The sequence below is a fragment of the Solanum tuberosum genome, unplaced genomic scaffold (assembly GCF_000226075.1).
Source record: "Solanum tuberosum cultivar DM 1-3 516 R44 unplaced genomic scaffold, SolTub_3.0 scf00705, whole genome shotgun sequence".
NCBI lineage: Eukaryota > Viridiplantae > Streptophyta > Magnoliopsida > Solanales > Solanaceae > Solanum > Solanum tuberosum.
This window is the reverse complement of record NW_006239649.1, coordinates 147,078-154,134: the sequence shown is the minus strand read 5'-3', so window position 1 is coordinate 154,134 and position 7,057 is coordinate 147,078. Positions and strand designations below refer to the sequence as shown.

The 7,057-nt window shown below is 29.2% G+C and overlaps 1 long non-coding RNA gene across 4 annotated transcripts; it reads left to right on the top strand.

The window, feature by feature from the left end:
* The first annotated feature begins 738 nt into the window (after positions 1 to 738).
* Positions 739 to 3,549, top strand: LOC107058975 (uncharacterized). 4 transcript variants are annotated; one of them, XR_001472456.1, is made up of 4 exons: positions 739 to 860; positions 2,411 to 2,477; positions 2,890 to 2,928; positions 3,031 to 3,549. It is a non-coding gene; the product is annotated as an uncharacterized lncRNA (long non-coding RNA). The 4 variants fall into 4 exon arrangements; XR_001472457.1 differs by having other exon boundaries at positions 2,411 to 2,481; XR_001472455.1 differs by having other exon boundaries at positions 2,890 to 3,549.
* Positions 3,550 to 7,057: the final 3,508 nt, after the last annotated feature.

The following is a 7,057-nucleotide window of genomic DNA, read 5'->3' as shown; positions in this document are numbered from 1 at the left end:
TGTTGAAATATATACCAACATATCACTAAAATGTAGCAATATACGACACATCTTTCAACAAATGAAATATATGTTGGACAACTGAACAAAATTATATTTCTAAAATCATATGAACAAAATTGTCACAAAAAGAACAACAAAAGCAACAAAAAACGAATTTTCACTGAATGTTAACAATACATATACATTTCCTCAAAATTAGGGCTTTTTTGGGTTTGTTGATTTTCTTTCAAAAACAATAAATAATAGGTACCATTACACTATTATTCAATTTTCAAATCTATAGAATGATTTATTGTTTATTAACCCAAGAAAAAAACTTAGTATTGTTCGAAAATTGTAAAATCTTTCAAAAATATGACTTACCCATTTTAAGTCGAACACAATCTTCAGTTCTGAAAGAGGAGAGAGTCACAGCCGGAGATGAGAAGGAAGATAAAATAATGGGGGAGAATATTTGTTTTGATAGTCGAATTTTTTTATTTTCTAAGGAAGAAGAAGAAAAGAGGAGAGAACGTTGGCAGAAGAAAAGAAAATTCTATTTTCTTTTACTTTTTTTTTAAATGATTTGGATAGAATTATAAAAGTTGAAAAATGAAGTATTTTTTTATATTTTATAAAAGATTAAAAAAATTTAAAAATATTAATTTGATCTCAAATTTACTTAATTACATTTTAAAATAGATTTGACCCTTTATTGGTCGAAGTGTACCAAAAACAAAACTCAAACTTAATTGACACCTTTCATTCAATTTCCTCATCAATCCTAACGTCACCTCCATTGCTGACCACCAAGTGTCACCATCTGCTCTCTCCTGTTCTTCTCTTTGCACTTTTGTCGACTTCATAGTTGTGTCCAGGTGAGCATACTTTACATTTGTATTGATTTTGATTTCTTAACTCTGCTTCTGTTTGATTTTGCAATATTTGGTGCTTTCTTTGTATCCAACAATTTTTTTGGCACCTCTTGACCCCTCCTGTTTTCCCCTCTACTCTGTGGTGGGTTTGAGTTTCTTCAATTTTGGATTTTTTTTCCATCTTCTTACCTACTCTTTTCTTAACTTTGGACTTTTCTGGATTTTGAAGCTTGCTTGTGTGTATTTTTGAGCTTTATCTTGCTATCCTATACTCTCAATCGAACGCAAAAATACATAGCATGAAATTAACAGAGAAACACAAGACGAGAAAAATAATACCCATCAGAAAACAATGGTCCAAACAAAAAAATCAGAATATCGAATAAAAATATAATTAGTGGAATGCAAACAAATTGCAAAAGCAAACAGTAGAAAGCAAAGTTAGGAAATGAAAAACCCAAATAATTGCGGAATAATTATCTCGCATGAGATAAAAAGGAGCTGAAAATTGAGACTGATGAAAAACTTTAGCTAACCCAACTCTTTCCAACACAAACTAGACACACGTTGTTTCTTCTCATGTTTCCTTCTTGTGTTTGCTTCAAATAGTTAAGCTTGGATGTGGATATAATTAGGATAATGATCGAAAAGATTAAGAAAAACAGAGGAAAAAGATGAAAATTGATGTCAACACATCGCAATTGGTTCGTTTCCATTGTAAATATCCTTTTTTTTAATCCCGATATATAGGCATTTCTCAATTTGCAGATTTTTTGTGGATTTCTGCATCTCTTACCTTAGAGACAAGAGTTCTTTTTTAATTTTCTATTTTGGGGTCAGTTTATAGCTCCATTTTCTGTGTTTGTAAATATGCGGACAATATAGGAACTCCATTTGTGTGTACAAAACCACACTTAAGCATTGAAATTTTGTGCAATTTTGCGTTTGTTTTACGTACAGAGTCTCTTTACATCGCCTTTATAGTGTATATAGTCAGCTTCTAAACTCAATGAATAATATAGTCTACTGCTTCAATGCTATTCGTTTCCACTTAAATACTAAAATTGGTTCATCAGGTCTGCACATGTTTTTAGTTTGAATTGGCCAAGCCTGAAACCGAGCTGGAACCAGGATGGGTCATGTCATACCTGAATTGGAATGGAGAAACTCATTTTTCTAATTCTCTTCCCTTTTTCTTTGAGTCAACACTTATAGAGAACATTATTCATTCTTAACGTACATAGCACCACCAGTTTCATGAAACGTTCCATGATCTGACATATTACTTAATTTAGTTAGAAAGACAACTCTAGCTTTGATCAATTAGATTTTACTCTCAATATTATTCAAATTAATTAAAATCTTAATTCGGTCACACCTCAATAGCACACTAGAAAGAATGCAAGCAATGTGTATTCCTGTTGTTCAAGTCTAATGCTTGTCAATGGTTTGGTTATGCTAGATTGTTATGTATATTTGGAGTCATTGACATTTCATTTCAGATTTGTGAGTCCCGGTGTTAATTGTTAGGAACTGATCCCCTGTGTTTACAGTGACCAGAAACAGATTCTCTCGGATATATAAAAGCTATACCAACGAGAGCATCGATCATCACTTTCTGTAAGTAAGTAATTTGGGTATATGACTTGGTCAATTTGCGATAGTTGATTTTGCAGCTGCCTTCTTTTCCCTTCTATATTGTGAATGGATTATTGAAATTCTTCCTGTAATAAACCTGCTTACTGTCTTCTGTGAATAGAAGGAAGAAATCATAAAGGGAAATGTATAATTGTAAAGAATATGACTGCCTTGGCACGAGGAAGTGAAAAAGTCATGCACCTAGAAAATGGAAGAAGGGAATCAATTAATAAATATGGATGATGTAAAGAGTGCATCGTGAGTACTGATGTTACTCGATCGTAGGTGAAATCAATTTGAGTGGACCGAAATGCCTCAAAGAATATAATTATTTGAATGACTTGATGCTTTTGACGAAGATCAGTGGGATTACAATTAACTTTTTGGTTTTCAGGAGACAAGTTCGATCTTCCAACTGTTGGATTGTGTTCAGGTACTACGGATGCCCCATTTTCTCTGTCTTTGATGATTCTTTTTGTCATGTTCATCTGCAGTTCAAGGTAGCTGGTGACTATTCAGTCGTAATGTAATTTAGGTAGAGGGGATCTTTCCAGATGGAACAAAATTAATCACCATCCATGACCCTATAGCATGTGAAAACGGAAATCTGGATCTTGCTCTGCACGATTCTTTCCTTCCTGGCAATCATCTCATATACTGTTTTTAGTATCTTCAACTGTAATTTTCTTTCATTTGCAAGAAGTGTGGTTTCACTCTTCTCTATAGAAATAAATCTTATGGAAGAGGTACTCTTTGTACATAAATTGTGTTGCAAACTTGGTTAGCAGTATCTTCTTGTGAAATTCTCACGAATGCACATGGTGCATTGCTACTTATTCTTAGCATTATACATTTGTAGTTCAGTAAATAAATATTGCTACAATTGTTAAAGTATGCATTTTGGAGAGTGTTAAAAGAGAGAGAAACATATTATGAGAAATCACAACTTTAATCTTTGAGGCATCATCATAGATGGACTAATATTGCTGGAATTTGGAACCCGCCATAGCGATTTTTCGAATTATTTTTTCCTCTCATTTGTGATATACATTTAGTTTTTCTTGCCAGGTCCTGAAAATACAAGAGACTATAGAACTGGAAATGAACTAGCTCTTGGTCCATCCATACCCCCGTAAGTACTTTATGTTCCCTCTTTAGACACTCACATGCAAACCCACATAAATCTTGGTGGTTTTTTCATTTGGAGGATATGATGTTGGTAGGGATTGGTTGGCCTTTCAATACTTAATTTACTATATTTTTTAAGAGCTCGAGCAACATAATTATTGATGTTAGGTTCTTAGGGAAAAGCAATGTTGTTGTTCCTTCTCCCGGTTCATCTGAAAGGTTGGTTGTTATGCATGCCTTTCTTTCGTATTATATTTCTCTATATTCAATGAGATATTGGCTATTTTTTGAAATGGCATAGCTATTTGTTGGTGAAGTGACTTTGTCTACTAAGCCTTTTTCCACACCATCCATCCCCCTACATAAGATTAGAGTAGTTTACAAATTTGGATAATAAACTTGGACATGGTATAATATCCCTCTTGGGAACTTAGTTGTGGGGAAGTGTTTGGAAACCACTCAATTAGTTGTTTTCTATTTCATGTGCTAAAGCAGGAGATTAAGAGTATCAAGTCTAGAGTAGATGTAGTAAACATGATATGAATTTGTTTTTTATTTAGCTCTGTTGACCTTTTCTCTTTAAAAAAAGTAGCACTCTTTAGTAACTTATTCAAATATGGTGCATTTTAGACCCAAAATTATGTGAAGTGAATAAACTTGTGCCATGGGTATTTACAAGGCTTCATGTTTTGAGCTATTTGATAGAGTTCATCCATAAGCTTGAGTTGAGGTGTTAATGTTATAGACAGTCTTCTTACCCGTACTACAGTGCTTGAACAATAGAAACATATGCAGAGGTTGCCACGTACTTCGACAATAAAGATGAACTATTTGTGCTTTAAGTAAATGCACAAATTCTGTGTGCCTTTTTTTCCCCATATGATGTAGCAATCTGCTAAAAAAATTTTTAGTAAACTCGACATTTCAAGTGAAATCAGGATGTCGTTCACTTTAGTTGATAAATTTCATTTGTCATGAAAATACTATTACGTATTAAAAAATTTCATGTGACAACTAAAGAAACACTAACTTCTTTCGAATTATATCTTCACAGTGTTACAGTTAACCAAATGCAACACCAAATATAGCCAAGAGTTCGAACTGTGTAAAACTGCTACAGTCTTCCATTGACTCTTTCTAATTTTGTCTTCATGAACTTTATCGACACATATTCCTCGACTTTCCTTATACCTCTATTTTCTACTTGGTGCAGATCAACCGAGACATACTCAACTCAAGCAATGTTGGTTTAAAAATCAAAACACAAATAAATACTGTAATAACCTTTTAAATATTAAAAATTTATTAATACATGAGAAAAAATGTGTCAAACAATTAAAAATTTAAATATTAAATTAATTTATTATGACGGTTATTGTGGACACATGGAAGTGCCCTTTTATCTTATTTAAGTTTTTTTTATAAATTTGATTTGATTTGTTTTGAAATATTAAACCTGTCATAGACTAAATGTTTTTTTTTTAAAAAAAAAAACAATCAATTTTTACAAATTTATAAATTGGATCTTTTAAAAATATTAAATCTGTTTTTTAAAAATGCTTTTGTCATTATTTGTGTAATTTGATGGCATGTGCCTATTTTTATTTCAAATTTCAAATTTATAATATAAATTATTTATAATTTAAATTTCTAAAATTTTGTGGCACTAACATGTGATATTTTTTCTTCTCCTAGAATATATAGATAGATAATATATATAGATATAGATTATTATTATTATTATTATTATTATTAAAATGAGATGACTTCCCACTAAAAATAGGAATCACACACCCTATTTTTTAGAACTTTATTTTTTAAAACTAATTAACTTCTCAATTCAAAATTTAAATAATTTAAATAATTATATAAAAGTTTTAAAAAGAAGACGGTTATTATTATTATTTAAATTATTAATTATTATTATAATTAAAATGTTTATTATTATTATTTTACTAAAAACTTTTATTATTGTATTATTATTTAATGAACGTTTATTATTATTTTAAAAATGGAAATAAAAATATGATAACTTCCCCAAAAAAATGGAAGCACACACCCTATTATTATTATTATTTTTAAATTATTGATAATAATAATTAAAATGTTTATTATTATTTTAATAAAAATGTTTATTATTGTATTATTATTTAAAGAAAGTTTATTATTATTTAAAAAATGGAAGCACACACCCTATTTTTTAGAACTGTTTTAAAATTTTTACGGATTAGTTTAAATAATTACTGTAAAAAACATTTTAAAAATAAAAAAATTATTATTTTAACATTCAATTCAATTTTTCTTTTAACGTAAACAAATTTTAAAGGCTAAATTAAAACTTACAACCGTTTTTAAGGTAAATAAAATTAAAAACAGTTTTTAATTTATGTTTTTTTTTAAATGTTTTGTTTTTTAAATTGTTATTTATTATTGAATATATCTACAAATTTTTTGGTGCTGACACGTAGGCGCTATAACCTCTTCGTTTATATATATAGTTTATTATATTCAAAAGAAACATGAAATTATTTAGATGGTTGCTTTTTTTAATTTATTTTTGGTTAATTTAAAAGAATTTAAAATTATTTTTTTATTTTAAAAATTGTTGAATTTTAGTAGTGCTGATATGTGTCACTTTTTACCTTTCCTATTATGTAGATATATTATATATTGATAGATTATTATATTCAAAAGAAACATGAAATTATTTAGTTGGTTACTCCTTTTTATTTATTTTTAGTTAATTTAAAAGAATTTTAAATTATTTTTTATTTTAAAAATTGTTGAATTTTTTTGGTGCTGATATGTGTCACTTTTTACTTCTCCTACTATATATAGATAGATATTTATTTACAAAGATATCCTCCACAATTATGGTGGAAAAGATGTCAAAGTGATTTTGAGGGGTAATTGAGTGTTTAATCATGCTAATGCATGTATTAAATCTCTTTGCATTACTAATACCTAGAAATCCATTGTATTAGTAATACCCTCTTCAATACACAATAGAGTGTATAACTAATGCAAGGATTAAGCATAAAAAAATGCACCAAATAAGGGACTACTAAGACATATAGCTAAGACATGCATTATTTTTGCTAATATACTCTACCAAACAACTCATAAGTGTACAAAAGTGATTGTAACTTTAAATTGTTCGAGTTTGGTCCAGAATGTGAAAACACCCTACAAAGATAGCTCATGAATTTTGTCTCTCTTAAACAAGAAATTTTCCCTATATATATATATATAGCAGTAAAATATGTCTAATTATACTTATGAAAAATGATTAATTACTATATTATAGAAGAGTCTAGGAATGACTACCAATGTTCCAATAAGATCACTACTAATGTCCAATATATTTATAAAATATATAAATGGGCCCCACCACCTTCCACTTCAATACTACATATTATATATTAATTACTATA